This window comes from Macrosteles quadrilineatus, unplaced genomic scaffold, assembly GCF_028750875.1.
Source record: "Macrosteles quadrilineatus isolate MER2022 unplaced genomic scaffold, UCM_ALF_1.0 Scaffold_4__1_contigs__length_99947679, whole genome shotgun sequence".
Taxonomy (NCBI): domain Eukaryota; kingdom Metazoa; phylum Arthropoda; class Insecta; order Hemiptera; family Cicadellidae; genus Macrosteles; species Macrosteles quadrilineatus.
Window position 1 is genome coordinate 38212357 of NW_026542597.1, and position 20384 is coordinate 38232740.

At 33.2% G+C, this 20384-nt stretch overlaps 1 protein-coding gene across 3 annotated transcripts in view; it reads right to left on the minus strand.

Annotated features, from left to right (window-relative positions):
• Positions 1-20206, minus strand: part of LOC128991746 (glycoprotein 3-alpha-L-fucosyltransferase A-like) — a 34815-nt gene extending 14609 nt beyond the window's left edge. Inside the window, exon 1 of one of the 3 annotated variants that reach the window (XM_054414912.1) lies at positions 20070-20206. The gene's annotated coding sequence lies outside the window, so the exon portion shown is untranslated. Of the gene's footprint in view, positions 1-12513; positions 12542-17690; positions 18011-20069 lie in introns of those variants that run through there. The other 2 variants (XM_054414913.1, XM_054414914.1) reach the window with 2 other exon arrangements.
• Between the last annotated feature and the right edge of the window lie 178 nt (positions 20207-20384).

A 20384-nucleotide genomic window follows, 5' to 3' on the forward strand; every position in this document is an offset into this window, starting at 1 on the left:
AGTTAAGTTAAGTTAGTTAAGTTTTTAGGCTTAAAAAGTACTTCATAGTATGCCAAAAAGTCTTTGTATTTGAAACTTTTTGACTTCCACCAAAATCCCCCATTTTGGGGATATACACCAAGTGGCGGTTATGCCCAAAAAGTACTTCATAACATGCCATAAAGGTGTGCCGAGTTTAGTTTTTCTAGTATGGGCCGTTAAAAAAATAACAGGGGGTCTCCACACTTTTTACTAACCCTGTATATATGTGTCCATCCGCACGATAACTTGAGTAATTTTTGTCCGATTTTTATAAAATTTGGTTTGAAGGTGTAAGGCAGGATAAACTTGAATGAGTTCGCGAACCAGCATGATTGGACCATGGGAACAGGGTTTAACGGGGGGTTTTATGGGGTAAAAATGGGTTTTTCTAATTTTTTCCCCTTAAAACACAAAATTTATAAATTTTTCTCCAGACCTTTTTAAAGAGCTTAAAAAAACAAATAATTTTGTATATCAAAGTCTTTTTGTACGGTGATTGGTTATGGTGAAAATTCAAAAGACTTAATTTAAAATTCCTCTGTTATTCTTATGGAGAATATTATAATATGTTGTAGTTGGCTTGTTTATGGATATATTTTGATCAAACTTGGCAGATTTATTTATTTCATACTAAGCTATTTATATTTTCATAAAAAACACACTTTATTAGTTTCCCTGTAGTAGCTAACCTAGGTACTCGTTAAACAAACATAAATGTTAATTTAATAGATTAGTAATTAAATACCCCCGCCGCAGCAAACCTGCCGACTAAGCGAATTTCCATTTGTCTGAATTGATTTTCAGTTATATATTTTAATAACATTAGGTTTAACGAGTAGAATCAAGAATCAATATTTTATTCCATTAGACAAGTACATGCATTAGGATACGTCAATAAAGTTGAATACATGCTGCAAAAACACAAGTCAAAGATAAATTACAGTACATAACAAATAAGGCATAAACAAAAAAATCAAATAGATACAAAGGTCATTTAGATGGCACAGTGAAGACTACGGTATACTTACAGAAAAAATAGATAACAAGATATAATTTAGTGAAAAAAAAATACTTAGAACAAGGCAGTGACTAGATTATGATTTCTTTGGTTGAACATTCAAAAAATTCTCCCAGCCCATAAAAAGGGTGTACAGTCAGCCACAGAAGAATTTATTTTTGAAGGCTTTGTTGTTCAAAAACAGTATTTCCTTGGGGAGTTTATTTAGGCATTTGAGTCCCAGTATTTCATAATAAGATTTCATTTTTCAAGTCTAACATAAGGGATGTCAATTTTACCTCTATTCCTAGTATTAAACTTGTGTACATCACCCCTAAGAGTGTGGGATTTCAGGTTCTTAAAACTAGTCAACAAATATACCTAGGTACCTAGGTTTGCTGCTACAAGGAAACTAATAAAGTGTGTTTTTGAGTAAAATATTGATAGCTTAGTACAAAATAAATAAATTTGCCAAGTTTGATCAAAATATATCCATAAACAAGCAAACTACAACATTTGACAACATTCTCCATAAGAATAACATGGGAATTTTAAATTTACAATTTTTTTAATTTTCTCCGTTACTAATAATCGAACAAAAATACTGTTATACAGTAGAGTCCCGCAAACTCGGCGTAATGTGGACTGGAAGGATGCCGAGTTTGTGAAATGCCGGGTTATCAGAAACAAGGGTTTAAAATAAGAAAAATACAATTTTTTAAGCTTTTTAACCGCCTTTTTTATTTATATTTATAATACAAGTCAGTATTTAAGTCATCAGATATAGTACAACAATTCCTTGGTATGAGTTGCAAATGATTTGCTTGAGCTGGCTTGAGTCCATTTTTAACACGGACTCAAAAAATCACTAATTTTCTAAGCCAGGTGATGGCCGAGTTATCCAGACTGCCGGGTTATCGAGAGCCGAGTTTGCGGGACTCTACTGTATACTAAATTATTTGTTTTTTTATGCTCTTTGAAAAGGTCTAAAGAGAAATCGGGAAATTTTGTGTTTTGAGGGTCAAAAGTGAGAAAAACCAATTTTTACCCCATAAAACCCCCCGTAAAGCCCCGTTCCCATGGTCCGATCGTGCTGGTTCGCGAACTCATTCAAGTTTATCCCGCTTTACACCTTTAAACCAAATTTCATCAAAATCGGACAAAAATTACTCAAGTTATCGCGTTCACGGACGTATATATATATAAGTCTATATATATATATATATATACATATATAAAAATTTGAACGAATGGTGTTTTTTGGCCTCTGGGGACATCAAAATGAAAAAGTAAATCGGTCCCGGGTCTAGGTCTTACCATGCCACCTACGGTAATAGCTACTTCCCCCTATAGGGAAATTCGCTAAGTCGGCAGGTTTGCTGCAGCGGGGGTATTATTTATATGATCTAAGAGGTCGAACCCAGGGAGCAAGCTAATTGAGGGGTGAGCCGGTCAAGTTGATAGATCGTGGGACTTCGGTCCTTGAGTTCTTGGGTTAAAATCCTGCCAAATCACCAATGTATTTATTCCATGTGATAATGCAGCAACCTCTAATCTAGCCTAAAGTAATGTGAAAAACGATCCTGTGTAGCATCCTAGGGCAAAATAGGGGTCAACCCCAATTAAAATTCCACACTGGCGGATTTATAGATAATAGTGTGATTGGCAAAAAACCTATAATATAGGGTGGAGTACAAATTATTCAGTTGGGTGCAGACTGCACGAGCCGATTACATTTTAGACACCAAAGAGCAAAAACACGTTTAGATAATTCTCATGATTTTAGCGAATTTCCCATATAGGGAATAAGCTATTACCGTAGTACTCATGGTAAGACCTGGACGCGGGACCGATTTTTTTTTCGTTTTGAGGTCCCTAGAGGCCAAAAACACCATCCGTTCAAATTCATATAAATATAACAATTTTAGAATTTGAAAAAGAACGTGAGAAACTTAATGTAAAAGAAGAGCTAAATATTTATATACACAACAAAAAGGACCCCAACAACATACTCAACACAATGATTCCAAAATTAAACCAACCTATCTACGATAAAATTGAAAAACTAAGGAAAGAAAGAAAAACATTCATATAGTATAATGAAAAAAAATAATACCAAAATGTATTAAGATTTAGTTAACATATTTTATTATTTTTACATATGATTATATTTTTAATTTTGTTAGTTTAAAGAATGAGGTTATGGTAAAAATGACTTGACAATGGGACTTAGTTCCGAAACATGTCGTCATGAAAAATAAAATAATTACTAAAAGGGTACTTTGTTATATATGTTTTGATTTTATTATATATATATATATATATATATGTCCGTCAGCACGATAACTCGAGCAAAAATGATCCGATTTTGATTAAATTTGCTACAAACGTGTAAACCTACGTTTATTCGAACGAGTTCGCGATCCAGCATGATCGGACCATGGGAATGGGTGTTTACGGGGGGTTTTATGGGGTAAAAATAGGTTTTTCCCATTTTTGACCCAAAATCATAAAATTTAGCAATTTATTTCCAAATCATTTTGTAGAGCTTCAAAAAACAAATAATTTAGTATATTGAAGCGTTCTAATGCGCCTAATGGTTACGGAGAAAATTCCAAAAAATTGTAAATTTAAAATTCCCATGTTATTCTTATGGAGAATGAGTAAACTGTTGTAGTTTGCTTGTTTATGAACATATTTTGATCAAATTTGGAAAATGTTTTTATTTCTTACTAACTATTAACATTTTACAAAAAAAAAAACAGTTTTACCCTCCCTGATGCAGCAAACCTAAGTACTTGTTAAACTAATTCTATTTAAATCGGGAATAAATGTTATATTTTTAAGTAGACATTTCAGTGTAAATCCAATAAGTCAAATGGAAATTCGCTTAGTCTGCAGGTTTGCTGCGGCGGGGGTATTAATGTGATTACAAATAGAAAATATAATTGACAGAACGGAATTTGTCTTGCATCTTTTGTTAAATGAGAACGGCATTTTGAAATTAAATTTAAATAGTATAATCGTTGACAGAAACTAGGCCAAACAGTTTCTTGTACACAAGTGAGCCATAGAAGTAGCTTGGCTCATTAAAACGTCAAATAATAATCCAACATCACGAAGATCCTTGCAACCTGCAATGCGTCTTTCAACTCGCCTTGTGCTTCCACCCCCTGATCAAATTTATAAAAATTAGCAATATTATTACAAGCGAATTTCATTACGCCCTTCTGCCATTACTGACATATTGAAGAAATAATTACTATTTTTTCTAGTAGAGTTGCAGTGTAAAATACGGTATTTAAAAAACCTTATTTTGAACCATATTTTCTTTGCTCTTTTAAAGGCACTCTAATTTTCACTAATTTGAAGTCAATATCCATTTACCAAACAAACTAACTTCAGTGATAGTGGACATGCACGATATAAAAACAAGATTGTATTACATCATACGCCACACGTAAATAATAGGTCACTCTGTAGTATCCAAAAAGCCAATGTCTGTGGTAGTAGGCTCGATTTATATTATGTGAAGCAGATGGGGTGTGTTTTAGAATTTAAGGTTTTAAAACCAAAAGCTAATTAATTAGGTACATTAATTCATAACATTAGGTTAGTTTATTTATAGGTTAACCAAGCAAGATATCAATGAGGTTAAAAATAATGAATTATTTATGTCAACTGCATTCTTTCAAGTAACAAATGAAAATGTGCAATGACTCTAATCTCTTGGTTAACCTCTTGTCTTTTTAATGCTATTGAATATCATAGAACTAATTTTGTGTAGTTGAAACAGCTGAAAACATTCTTTAATCCCTTTTAAATATGAATACTCATGACTGCAGAGCCAGTGGGGCGCAGCCCGAAATGACTTTTTAGATAAAAAGAACAACCCCTATTAGTCGACAACACCGCAACCGTGACCGAACAAAAGCAAATCAGTAAATAAAATGTGACCATTCATCGATGAATTGTACAATATTTTGACACACATATTTTCGTCATTACATCCAAAGTAAAAAAAATTGAAATTCAAAAATAAACGCACATCAAATTGTCATACTACAAAGCGCAAAGGCTTTGTATGAAGCGATAACTCCATAGTTGAAACCCGAGCAGAAAACTAAAATCAAACATTCTGGTGTATAACGGTGCTGCATGCTGCCATAAATAAATATGGCTTACCATGACGTAGGACATTTGTGGCTGACATATGAGACTGCAGACAAGGGGGCAGGAACGGGGGTAGTATATGGGGCTTTATGGTGATGATCGATACGGGAATATCAACGTTGGTCGACAAAAAGTATTGGGATATTTTTCATATTTTGTTGAGGTACATTTGTGTCAAAATAGATTTCAGTTTTGACTTTCTCAATAATAATTTTTAAAAGTTGTTATTCTGTAATTGGTTTGAGACGTTAAAATAATAAGCATAGGCCTACATATTTACAATTTCCATGATATTATAAAATACAGTCTTAGCTATTATATAATTTGTTCGTGGTTTATAAAAAAAAATTGTATACTAGCGTTTGATCATAATCAAGTATTGGTGCTATTATTGTACAGTAGTCTACATCATTTTGTGCTCGACCTCGTTGTCTATAATCCTTTTGTAAACGAATGTAATGTTTCATTTTACATCCACCCCACAAAAATGGAATGATATGTTTTTATGCTGTTGACCGTTGACGACTGAATGTTTCTATTATAATATTATAATGAGTAAATTTGTAATAAAAAAAGTTAACTTAGTAAAGTTAGAATATAAGAGAATACGGATATGCAGTAGTTTAAATATGGTTATGTTTGGTTGTGTCATTTTAAAGGTTGTGAAATAATCTTACTAATATTATAAATGTTTAATGTATATAACACTTGTAGTTTGTGTTGGAGTTCAATCACGCAATAAATACTGTTCGGATTGGGCTGAAATTTGGTATAATGATAGCTCATCACGTCTCCTTAACATATAGACATATCTCAAAAATCCTTTTCGGCTCTACCCCAGTGGCTCTGAAGTTTCCCATATTAACCTTAAAAGTATTCATATTGAAAGAAATTAAAGAATTTAGTCAGCTATTGCAACTACACAAGTTGGCTCTATGATATTCAACAGAAAATAAAGCTATAAGGTTTGCCAACAGGGTGCAGCACCATTTTTTAATTTATGACAACAGCTAATTTGAACCAAGCAGCAACAAAAAGCTGTGATTCTCATGGTAGACGTATAATACTATAGTACTAGGTGAAACCCGTCGAAATCGACGGTTACTTTAAATTCTTACGTTAATTCATCTAACTGCGATAAATCGGGTGAAATATACATATTTTGAGCATTTAGCATTGTTTAAAGAGTAATAAGTACAAAAACAATAATGATATTAATTGCGTTAGTTGCCAAATTTGGTTGATCATTCAATGAATAAAATATTTCCCATACCGTACGTCATCGGAGTTATTATTGGCATGTTATGGTATATCTTCCTTTGGAAGAACGTTAAATAGTATTAAAATCATATTGGTGGATCTTTTGTAGTTAATTACTTTCGTGATTTCATCAGTGTAATATAATTTTATTTCAAAAGAAAATATTTTTTGGGAAGACATATTCTAACTTCAAAAGTAGGTATATCCGTTACAGCGTAAGTTTGATTTTTCCTTTGTCACGTCGCATTAGTTCATATCGTACTTCTGTGCCAATGAATGAACCCTCTAGCATAGTTTTGAGAAATTATTGATTGTGGGGTTACTGTTAAAGCTGGAATTCCTTGGCATGGGGGATGTCAGTTAGTTGTCTCAGCCTTATCAATAACATAAAGTTGTCAATATAATCTCTCTACGGAATGTTGGGTGTAGTGGAATACTTGAAGTGAAGTTGGCTTTTATTCTTGTACTGTAAGCCTCCTCGTTTATATGGTCGTGCGGCTTCATAGGCAACAAATAATGCAAATGACATAGCAATGGGACATTTCCAAAAAGCAAAAATACTGTAAATTGGCTGTTATGTATATATTGACGTTTGTTAATCAACGTATCTTATAAAAGATTATGTGATCTAGTTTAAAAGGAATATGACCTTTCTGTCATGACAGTAGAGTTTTGTGATGTGTCTGATGATGCCCAGCATAGCTGGCGAAAGGCCTCATAAAAATTAAAAATCTAAATATATAAAAGGCAAAGCCCTCACTGACACACTCACTCACTCACTCACTCATCACTAATTCTCCCACTTCCCATTTACCTAGGAGGCTGAAATTTGGTACATCGATTCTTTAGGCATTAAATAGGAAAACTAAGTTGTTTTTATTCTGATCGGACTCTCGGGCTCCGCCCCAGTGGCTCTGGAGTTTCCCATGTTAACCTTATGATTTTTCATATTTAAAAGGAATTAATGAATGTTATCAGCTGTTTCAATTAAACAAGTTGGTTCTGTTCTATAATGTTCAATAGCTTTAAAGTTACAAGGATGGCCAACAGGGTGCAGCACTATTATTATTTTTTTAATTTATAACAACAGCTAATTTGCAACCAAAAGGTGAGTGAGCGTAGCGAACGAACTTCAACCTGGAGGCGAGTTAGCGTAGCGAACGAGCTAACCTGAAGGCAAGTGAGTGCAGCGAACGAGCTCCAACCTAAAGGTGAGTGAGCGTAGCGAACGCACTTCAACCAGGACGTGATTGAGCCATGCGAACGAGCTCATCTTGAAAATTAAGAAGTTAAACGGGGCAAAGCCCGCGGGTACAGCTAGTTCAGATATATTGGCGAAGTTATTATTTCAAATTAGTATTAATTCCAATATAAACAGTTCTTCTTGAAGAATGACAGTAGCTGCTTGAGAGTGTTCCTTGTAAATAGTATTTTCTCGTTGTACCATATTTTACAGCCAAAATGTCGTGTTATTTTCAATAATGTTACCAACCCAGTGCGCCAAAGTTCGTAATATAGGCAGGTGCAAATAATTTGTCAAGATGGGTACCATTTTAGGCAAAGTTTCTATGTTTGGATTTTATTAGACACGATAAGAGCAAATATTTCTACATAAATATTTTATATGTGTAGAATAATACGATAAAATTTAGGCAAAAGTGGTGAAAAAAGGCAGACACCAACCCGTACAATAGATATAAGATAGTTCAATAAGAAATAATGTAAGAATTGCTGTGATAAAAGGATTTTCCACTGATTTTGTAATGGAACGTTATATTGCAAAACATAACATGATAAAGAAGAAAATCAATTTTAAAATCATAAAATAACATTGCAAAGACTTATTTGGTAGAATTCAGTTACTCCCAATAAAATGTGTGTTGTTTGAAATACAATTTAAAAATTAACAGCTGTTTCATTAAAAAGTAGGATTCACATGGCCAAAATGTAAACAACTCTGTGGAGGGATCTTTAAAGACTACTGGGGTAGAGTCCTAAGAGATTTTGATTAGTTTTTCTTTTGATAACTTATCTACAGACCAAGACCTTTCTTAGGACACCTCTACCAAGTTTCTACGCCCAGCCGTTCTATCAAATTAGTGGGAGTGGGGACAAGGTTTCCAATTAAATATTTAGATTCCCCCATGTTAATCTTATGGGAAAAACTCCTACTTTGATGGCCTGTGGGGCAAAGCCCGAGGATTTTTATTACAGGAATTGTTGAAAGGGGGCTTCTACACAAAAAATACTTTATTTTGACACGTCGTTTGTAAAAATCCGTCCATTATTAATGGAGGAGTAGTGTTTTGTAGAAATCGCCTTCACGTATTATGTATAAGGATACCATAAATTAAAAAAATGAATTTTCTTAAATTGTGTCCTCTCCCAATGCAAACGCAAACCACGGGTGTAACTGCAATACTAATTTTATACTTATATGCCAACCCTGTACGAAGGAAAGGTACTCTACTAGTACATTAACAAAGATAACACATCAACACAGGTAACGGACTTGAACAGAAGAATAGACTTGAACTTGAAGAATTGGCAAGTTCGGCCGCTTAGAAAGCGACCTCCTCCAGCATTGGTTTAGCATTAGCGCGCAGGTCGTTTTCTAAGCGGCCGAACTATAATAACAAATCCTTTCTATAAATGTGACGATTATTTTGAGGCTTTAAAAGGTTGAAATATCATGTAGTGCATGGACCCGGTGATAAAAAAGGTATGCCTAATTTTTATTTACCTTTGCATGGTTTGCTGTTTGGATTTGCAGTTTTGTTTGGTTTGTTTTCCTTTTTATATTTAGTTTTATTGAATTTTTATTGTACTTTGTCGTAGCCTATTGTACAAACTTAATGGCCTAATAAAATCTTTGAATCTTTGAACATAAAATGTCATCATAAACCTGTCTACAGCCAATCCAGAAGAGAGTAGCCTACGTTTAATGGATCCCAAAACTAGACATTATATTTTTAGATTGTTTAGAAATAAAGGAAATTTCGTGTATTTTACCATGGATAAAAAATCTCCCTTAGTAGATTTGCCATCCTTATGGTCCAGCTGAAGATAATATTATTGTTAGTTCTGTCCGGCGCACTGTAGGGATCGTGGTTTGTTAACAATTGGTTTCTTGTTATTCCAGTAATACAAAACCTCGTTTTACCTAATAAAACGATCTAATCATGAACAACGAGTCCCCTGGTTATATGACCAAACAGTAAAGGAAAAACCATTAAATTAACCCTAAAAAGAAACAAAATGTTGTCGACATTAGCGCCCAGTGACACCAACATGAACAAGATACGAAAAACGAGCTTCACACTTTATAATGGGATGACAAGTCTACTTGTGTTGATTAAGTTTAGGATGTTACTGTATCCAGTCACTGACCTTGAGTTGTACTACACCTCTCATCCCATTGTAACACTCAAAGCCTGTGTCTATGTATGATTCATGTTGTGGTCACGCTTCATTGAGCTGTCGACTGAATGTTTCACTTCTATTTGAGGTATATTTTGCAATCCATGCTTCAGTCTTTGGTTAAGACAAAAGGACAAGCATTAGCTAGCAAATAGATTTTAAATATAGTGAAAATATTTTTAAAGTTGGCTAAATAGAATGCAAATAAAACAGTGCTATCTATATCAACCAGGGAAACATCTTGAAATGGTCTGATTAGTTTACAATAGGACATAATTTCCGATTAGATTTGATTTTTATTGATTTATACTTTTATGTTTAAATGCCTGGATGAAGGGTGTCTATTTCTGTACTATTCGCATTGAATTCACTATGTCAGTTTGTATGATTAACGAACTATGTACCGTACTGGTCAGTTTTACAAGCTTTTAAGATGTGAATATACTTTTTATTTGTTTATTTACTAGGGCCTAAAGTGACTCTTTTCGATACTGGCTCAAGTTTTACTTGAAAATGAGCGAGGGTTGGAAAGATACATTTTGACTATGTGATGAACTCTTACATTTTGGAATCAATTGCAGTAAAAATATTGGCACATTTTATTGTTTCCATTTATATTATTCGGCCTTTTTATTAAGCTATTATGTATCCTACACTGCCTTATAGCCACAGATTAAGCATAATCCCTGACGGATATGCTCAACAATCAGCAATTTTAAGTCACGTTTCCGTCTGTACTCTGTAGTGCAGATAGCGTTTTAATGTTGCCATATCTTGTTGTATTACTGTACCCAATATAAGGCTAGTTAGACTAGTTCACTTTCTATTTGTGACTATTGCATGTTCTCTAGCATTGCAGACAAAGAGTGAAGCACACGTTGTAAAGTTCACCTTAAATAGAAGAGGGGAAAAATTCAATAAATGTCTCTTCAAGACATCCAATCGATGTCTAAACTGTGTTAGTCATAGGCTAAGCATATCTGCTATGTGCTATCCGTACAAATCAATTGAAATTACAGTAACTTTAAGATACGTTTATGTATTATTTAGCTTACATAGAATGTTTGGGTGTAGGCCTATTCTATTTCTATTTTCCAGCTCTAAAATTATTCATTTCTTTTAATTTTTTTCTGGTTCCTTAACTAAAGAGCACGCATTGTAAAATAAACCATAAGTAAGATAATCGACACCAACGTCTTCTAGGCTAACCTAACAACACACTCTGGTCAGATTTTACGATGGAATGAGAATTCCACAGGAATTAAAAACTCAACGATAGTCCAAGTCTAGTTGAAAGGTGTGCATCAGAGTTTCAACAGCCTGGGGCTGCAAAGCGACGATGTTTCATTGAAGCAATTAAGGCAGATCCCCTACAGGCGCTGCGACCAAACCGGATAATTAATTTGACGGTAAAGTTGAAACAATTATTTTTCAAATGTGCAACTGAGCCAAAACGAAGTGATGACTTCTCTCCTACCCTTGTATATGACAATTTAATTCCATAGATTTTGCTAGTGAAGAGGAAATTAAAGTATTTGTATCAATTTATCTTTACTTTATTCCCCTTTGGGGTTAAAACCGAAGGAAAAACGTCGCATGTTGAGTTTGACATTAAATTACGTAATATATTATTTCAGGTAAGAAAACGAGCTCATTGGCCCCTAACTGCCGTGTCTCACATGATGAAGATTTTTAATTTATAAACTTTTTGGCAAATTCATTACAAAATGTATACCAAACATACATGGTCTAGGAGAACATTTTTACTATACTTGAGATAAATAATACATTTCTGTAAGAGAACAAGATGTTTTAGCCCTTATTTGTTTGATTAGTAACTAAAAAATGTGTATAGGGATTCAAATTGGGAAAAAATGTTATTAGTTGTTAAATGTTGTTTCTTATCATTTATTTACGTTATGATCGTTAATTTTTATAATTTATGCTGCTCTAGTTTTGCTAGACTTTAGTTTATGTAGCGGGAGAAACTATTAATGTGCTGTGTTATTGTGTAAACCTTTAGTCCTATTTTAGCTGTACTTACTGATACATTTATATAATTTATTTTAATTGTTTAATTAAATGGAATTATGTTGAACGTGCAGAACATTTTGAATTTGATATTATATAAGTAAATAAATATTCGTACACATTTAATAAATCTGATATACATTACTTTTAAATTTCCTTATTTTTTCAGGGACTGATTTAATTTTATCAATTTGAAAGTTTAAAAATGTTCTTAATTTACGCAACGTATGTAAAGAAGTATCGTAACAAATTTGATATGTATTAAAACAATATTGATTTAATGAATATTGTAACAAACCAATTGACATTACTATACTGTTAAAATTAGTGACATTGACTACGCATATTAAGAAAAACTGCTTACTGTATCATAAACATGGATAAAAAATTTTATTTTAAAAAAACTGAAACAAAACAACTAGAACTAAAATACAAGCACCATACAGGTTTCAGGGTGAACCCGACAAAAATAAAACTAAACAAAAAATATAAAATATTCAAAAGTATTCCTTTGGGGCACGTTTAATGTTTTACGTGTTATATTGCTATCAGTTCCAAGTTTAGAAGGCTGTGATTAATAATGCAAATAACAGCACGGAATAGCTACATACCTTGCGTGCGAGGCAGGCAGGGCAGTGTTCGCAGCGCAGGCAGGCACTGACGTTGTGACGTTATTGTTAATATTGCGACGCCTGCCTCTACCGGAAACTAGGTTTGGAGTTCCGCTCAGCGCGCTATGACAAAACCGACCCAATCATCGATGAAACAGCACGTGCCAATGACCTTGCCGAATTTTTATCTTATAAATATTTAAGATTAGTTTAAAAATTTAGTTTAGATATTGTGGCTAAAAATTTACCTTTCACTTAACAATACTCAGTTTCACATTAAAATGGTTTGTTAATTTAGTTTACGCTTTGTTCTTGATTGTATTTGCATTTATTAGTTGATGAACCTTTATATGGATATGTAATTCATCAGAGTGCAACAGCTTTTCGTCATCGTGTTTTTTCGACGAATAACAAATTAAAATAATCATAACAAAAACGATTACTTGATTAACTTTAAGTATATCAAGTAAAAATATCAGCATGGTTTTTTATAACGGTAGTGGCCCTCAGAATGACAATTATACATTTGCAAATCCATCTACTGTATTTACTTAATACAAAAATGTGTCTCTTTGATACATCCCTTTTCCAGTTGTCCTTCTTATGGAAAATGGTAATTTCCTTTAGGACTTTGTCCCCTTCAACATACTATGTTTTCTGTGCCTTCATGTTGAATTCATTGATAGAGTCAATTTTCATAGATCCAGTTATGCTAACATAACCTTCTTTATAACGGCTTAAATGTGATTTGTAATTTAACAGCTATTCCTTTAGTTGAATTTTTAACCACAGTCAGATAAAAAACAGACTATAAACAGTTCTTTAAAATGTATTTTAAATACAGTAGGATACTTTTTTGACAACTACGATCTGATTGAGATAAGTAAATTACTGTTTACTGCTCTAGTCAGTAGTCACTTAATAAATTACACAAACAAACATAATCTTGAAAAGGTAAATTGGCATTGCACTGGATCAATTTAGCCTCGAAAACTAGTGTTGGACCCTATTAAACTACGCAGTTCATGCACGGGTCCCATTGTAGTTTAAATAATTATCTGATGTCAATCAATGCATATAAATAAATTAGATAATTGACTTACATGTGATATAAAAAGGGGATGATGGATAGTTTATTCTAAAAAATGTCTGCTGTAGGCCTATGATATATTTACACATCTATTATTCGTTATAGAAGTAGTAAATTTCTATTCTCTAAATTTAGATAACGGGAAGGGGGTTAAATTTTCTAGGTAACCATTAAAATGTACAAGTGTCACATATTTGGATTTAATCTATAATTTAATTTGAAAAAAAAATAAACTTATTCAAAAGTGAACACCTATTCGAAGTCAATAGACACAAAAGAATCTAACAACATACTCTAGTGTAGCAATAACATAAATTACTTATTATTGACGTTTCATAAAAAAATATGATTATACTTCAATTTCAGTCAAGCCTCTTTACCTGTAGATTTTGAAATAAATTACATGTAAAAAACAGATGAGCGATATTCTACAAAGATCTGACTACCAAACGAACATAGTCCTCTCACTAAATAGCCAACAAATTTCCTCAATGTAAACAAAGCACCATTGAAATTCCAGTAAATAAACGAACAGCTGTTGATTGCATCGACCAGCTGTTGTGCATTTAATAAAATAATCTAAACTTCGACAGCTGTAAGACACAGCCCTTTGGAAATCGTTTTGTGGGACATAGGTAATTCGTTCATACCGATAATGATTGGCGGGTCTATACAAACTGAGCTTAGTTTTGATGTGCTATAGACTATATTTTTTTATCGATGGCCTTAAAAGGTTGCAACAAATTTAACTGTATTACTTTACTAATATTACCAGGGGGGGATTGACTACCAGGTCTATTGTATTAGACCATGGGAAGTGGTTATGGTTTGAGGATGATTAAGCGGAAACGGTTCTCCACATCCCATGCAGCCTATGTGTTATCAGTTGCGAGTACGTTCTATGGGAAGCTGATGTTAATCTTTTATTAGCATGCACAGTTACACATTGATTTAAAAATTGTGATTTGAAAATTTATCAAACAAACTTACTCCGACTATACATTGAAAGATGGCTAAATAAAATAAGAAATGTGCGTGAAAAGTAAAAGTGCGAACTGACAACAATGAGCAAAAATCCGAACTTAAATAAAAACCATTTTAGCAGTATGGAAAATATAATATGAACTATAAAGAGCTGTTTTATGAAATAGCGGACATAAGTTGTTAGACACACGTATTAACTTAATACAATAGTCCGGCAAATAAGTGAGGCTTTTAAATGTGACATTTTTTGTTGATTTCAATCAGACATAATTAACAGGATGGAGATCAGTTAACAACGTCCACCATAGAAAATCAGTCAACCAAGAAAACTGCGTCAATTCAAAGCGCTACTATAGTCTACTATAGTAGATACAACGCAGAAACACTAGCTAATGCAGACAAATTACGACCTTTTATTAATAAAGTATTTTGTAAAATATTAGTTTGTCAATCAGCAATAAACATTGAAGTACCAAACTAAAATAAGATTTTACTATATAGCTCACAGGTCTTAAAATAGTTTAAAATAAAAAAAGTATAGAGTGGTTCAATTAGGCCTACCTTTATTTTCGCCCCCTTCCAAAATCATGACTCAGCAAAATTAAATTAGTTGTTGCTATGACTTAGTTTCGACGCTAGTTGACATATAATCACGGGGATGCCATGGTACAGAATATCAAATTTTAGAGTGGGTAGAAAATAAAGGTAAATAAACCACTATACACACCTTACGCGTTCAAGGGGAAGCAACAACAATGAGTAAATGGAGGTTATACAACTAGTTTATGACGTTCACGGTTTTAAGTTTTACAGTTCATTTTTAGAGGGAAATTGGTTATAGTTGTATATTTTTGCATTTTTATGTCAACGCCTCATTCGCCTCGCTAGATTATGTTGCGACCTTGAACAGAACACCTGATAGTTACTATCACTCAAGGACTACTGTAGAACATCACGATGTTTTAGGTTTACAGAATTCGTTTCTTTTACCCTACAAAAAAGTATTTAAAATACAAGTTATTGAAACATAACCATACTAACATTTTTATAGTGACTAAGCTAATACTAATGTTTACCCCTTTATCCCCCCCCCCCCCTTACCTTTTCCACACGAATCTAAAAATGTGTTTTAGTCGCCATAGTGTACTTGGTGAACGTAAACTTCACCCTTAGACCTTAAGAAGGTGTTTAGAGGTTGACCCAAAGGAGACTTTGAACCACCTCTGGTCATAACGTTATCATTTAGTCGTTTGGTGTAAAAGAAATCACTGTGGGTGTTCTCATTGCAGCCATGGAGACCGATCAATATTTACTTTTAAAATCATCACTACAGAAATTTGAAAGTGAAAGGGGCAAAACCCTCGGTCAGTATCGGAGCGTCAATAGTCCTAAACGGTTCCTTGGTAGAGTAGTTATATTTTTGTAAAGTTTAAGCACAATCGGTTTATTAGTTAGTTTTTACGTGATTGAGTAACCCACACACAGACAGACACCATTAGATTTGTATTAGTCCTAGCGTTCGTCCGGTCGAAAACTTCCCTGGAAGATTTCATTCTCTGGAAGATATTTTTTGATGCCAAATATCTAATATATAGTTTTTTTTATTCTTGTTTAACTTATTTTCTATCGGTATCACTACAATATACCTAATTCATAGAAAAATTGTATTTGTTCTGACGTTGTCTATTGTACTTTTGTATTTAACGACAATAAAGATATTCTTATTCTTATTCCTAACTCGACCAAAAATATGCAATGTACAGTCTTCTCTATTTTCCCCTACGCTGTAAATAAAATATGTGATTGGAATTTCTTCCATTTGTTTAGATTTTTCTATTTAAATTGCGTTGTTATTTCGTCACCAGCATAAAACCCATGATATTCTGTTCTAAATTTTAAATTCCATTTTTGGGCTTATTTTGAGCCTATTTTAATTTATGAAGGGATTCTGCACATCTACAGGTAAATGTCTTTCTAACAGTATGCGTGGGCGATGCACACGAGCTGAGTAAAAAGGTTTTAAAGAAACATGCCTGCCTATTATACAAATAGATAATATAAAATTGAATATCACCAGGCTGTAAGGTGTTTTAATTTAAATTGAGAATTGTAACATCCAAAAGTAATTAAGAGATTGGACAATCGAATAATTTGGGGCTTCCCTAACCGGGCGTGCCTCACTTCCGATCATTTGTTGTCTAATTGTATTTTATGTGCGTTGCGAACTGCGTTTTACACTTTGACAAAAGCGTGCGTTTATTTCAAACGGATAGTTGGTACAAATTCAAATACACTTCTAACATGGTTCAAATAATAAAGGGAAAATACAATGTTTTAAAATTACAATTTATTTATGCATTCTGAGATTTCTATGGCCAGTCATATTTGAATACCTATAAACCTACGTTTATTCTAACGGGTTCGCGAACCAGCGTAATCGGACTATGGGAACGGTGGTTTGTGGGAGTTTATATGGGGTAAACATTTATTTTTCACATGTTTGACCCTAAAAACACACAATTTTATAATTTCTCTTCAAACCTTTTGTAGAGCTTAAAAAAGAAATAATTTTGCATGTTGAAGCGTTGTTGTATGGCCAACGGTCACGGATGAGATGGTAAACAAATTGTAAATTTAAAATTCCTATGTTATTTTTATGGAGAATAGATAAACTGTTGTAGTTTGCTTGTTTATGGATATATTTTAATTAAATTTTGCAATTTTCTTTACTTCATACCAAGCTATCAACATTTCAATCAAAAACTCACCTCAATATCTTCCTTATAACAGCAAACCGAATTACTCACTAAAACTTTTTTACTGGTCTTGAGGTTGTCTTTACATTTTAAATCAACAAACAGGGGGTAAAAAGGTAAGGAGCGAAATACTTAACATACCTATGTTTTTTAATGAACGGTAAAGTTATTCTTCCAAATAAACCAAGGTCAAGGTCGTATCAATATGGGTACTATTGTAATCATGTACTGTATTACTGTATAGTATAAAATAATAGTATTCCACCTATTTATAAATTATAGATGATATATGCATTACGATTCTATTTACATTCTTAGCTAGATAAATAAGCTTAGAAAATACATACCGTCATAGAAAATTGACTTCAACACAATATAACCCCTTTAGGTACAATTTTCAACTTCCAAGTCTTTGTATCCTTACTTCTGTTGGTGTGAACTAAACTATTTACAACAATAAAACTGGTTCACGTTCATCGTTTAGCTAAATATGTACTCTTACTACTGTCCTAAACATCACATATGGAATCAGCTGGTTGCATTGTTGCGGCGTCTACTGCATTAATTTATACCAACAATAACTAATAATATCAGCTGATGTAGTGCACGGAAACGAGTTATACGAGAAATATAATCAGATGTTTTAAGCACCAATCAGTGTGCTGTAACTCACTAACTCACTGACGGAATCAGACAGATAACCGACTGACTCATTCAGTCCTTCCACACCTGTTGTTATCACTGCTGTTATCACTGTCTGTCCCCCCTTCCCTCTTGACCCCCCTCATATCACACAGTCCGTCAGTGTTAATATGACTGTGACATATTAACCGTCCTTTGTTATTAATATGACTTGTTTATTTTAGTTGAAATCCAACGTACAAATTGAAATTCGCTTAGCCTGCAGGTTTGCTGGGGCGGGGGTATTTTGTTACTATGAGGCTCATTTGCTGGGTGCATAACCTCCCTCAGTGTTGAATGTAATCGCAGCTTGTTGTTTCAACAACCTTTCGACGAAGAGGGTTTTATTATTTATTTAATTTAAAAAGATGATCGACATAATTTGTCGACCAACTGGTGTAAATCGTGTCAGAATAATTCTTCAAAAGCCTAATGATCTAGCACAGGTAGGTTATTGAATGATTATCAAACTTTATATACTCGGAAGGATTTACAAAAACGATTATACGCACGACTATAAGATTAATCATGGCAATAAAACGTATTTTGGGAACGCATTTTCAGCTGGACGTGATTGCAGGGTCTATGGAGTTTTTGAACTAATTAGAAACTCGACCAAAAATATCTAATGTACAGACTTCTCTATTTTCACCCCACGCTGTAAATAGAATATGTGATTGAAATTTCTTCCATTTGTTTTGATTTTCTGTTTATAATTCGATGTTATTTCGTCACCAGCATGGCAACCCATAAAGCTGCTTAGCTACTCGGAAAAGTTTCATAGAAATACATGTTTACATACATTATAAATACTAAAACACCTAATTCATCAATAGTGTCACCAAGAATATCTTGGTTCTTAAGAAATCCTGTTTATCATGCATACGAAGTTACATCTATAAACATAATAAAATAAATAAATAAATACTTTATTGTCTTGACAATATAAATTGTATCGACAGTACAATTAGGTTTAGTATTAAATAACAATAATTTTAGTTTCCAGAATAAATGGTAAAACATTGATAAAAAAATATAGCATACATTAAATTTACTGAGTCTTCAAATACTACGCTACCCACAATTGAAGTCTTTCATAAGAAGGTTTTAATTGTTGACAAGGCCCATGTAATAAGGTAATTTTAATAAGAAAAGAAGCTGCAAAGATGCACAAATTATAATTAACATTCTGTAGGTACCTTCATCATCAGACAATTTGAGATGTATGAAGCTATGATATTCGCACTGTTATTACTAGATAAACTTGTATTTATGTAGTAATAACTTAAATTGGGAACGTTGTTTAAAGTTTTTAATACCGGTTAAAAAATATTCACGTGTAAAGAAAATGTACAATGCTTACAGTTCTTGCAGATTATGATAATTCCTGGTCATTTAAAAGATTTATAAATGATTATTTGTTTTATTTGTGCGATTTTATGGCAGTAGTAGTTTTTCAGGGATTTTTGTGAAATGCCCAAAACCCTAGTATCGTTACTTTGAAGGCTCATTTATTTTAACGTGTTAAAAATAATAGTTAATTTATATCCCGAGCATAATGTCGACTTATTTAAGAATCGGTCGTCATCAAAATCGAACCAGCCACTCTCTGATTTAAATACAAACCCTATACTGTATACAATCTGATATCTCGTAACTTAAGAGAAATCTTAGTGAAATTGACCAATTTAATTAACTGCTAAATACAGTCATGAATCATAAATCATGAAACTTAGACAATATGGGATGGTTACAGATTAATTGGTGTACCTTTTTATCGTTTACAAAACTATAAAACAGTGCATAATCAAAGACACTAAAAGGTTATTTTCAAATTTAGCTTATACCTTAAAATTAAATCCAAAATTTTGACTTTATTCCAGTTACATCAGAGAGTAAACTGATAACAGTTTAATTAGGTATCCATCTTATTCATAACATAAAAAATGGAAACATTACTAACATTTAATCAAAACGCATCACTGTCATCAATACCAGAAAATAAATTATCTGAATCAATCATGCAACTAACCAAACTCACAAACCTAAATAAATCACAGGTCCTCTGAACTTCTTTCTTCTCCAACTAACATCTCACTGTTCACAAGTTAATAGAGATTTCCCCAAACCGGAACCATGTCATGTACACCCTGGACGGTTTAGGGGTGTGTTTGGGCGAAGGTTCCCCACGGCACTACCCCACTGAAATCTCCCGCGAAAACGAGCGACTGCGCGCGCGCAAGCACATCGATTCTGGCGCGCGACCGCACAAGCATCCACTATTTATTTTGTACTTCACACCTTTCGGTCAAGAGTTTGGTCACTTTGAGTAAACAACATGTTGGCAATGCATCTTGGGT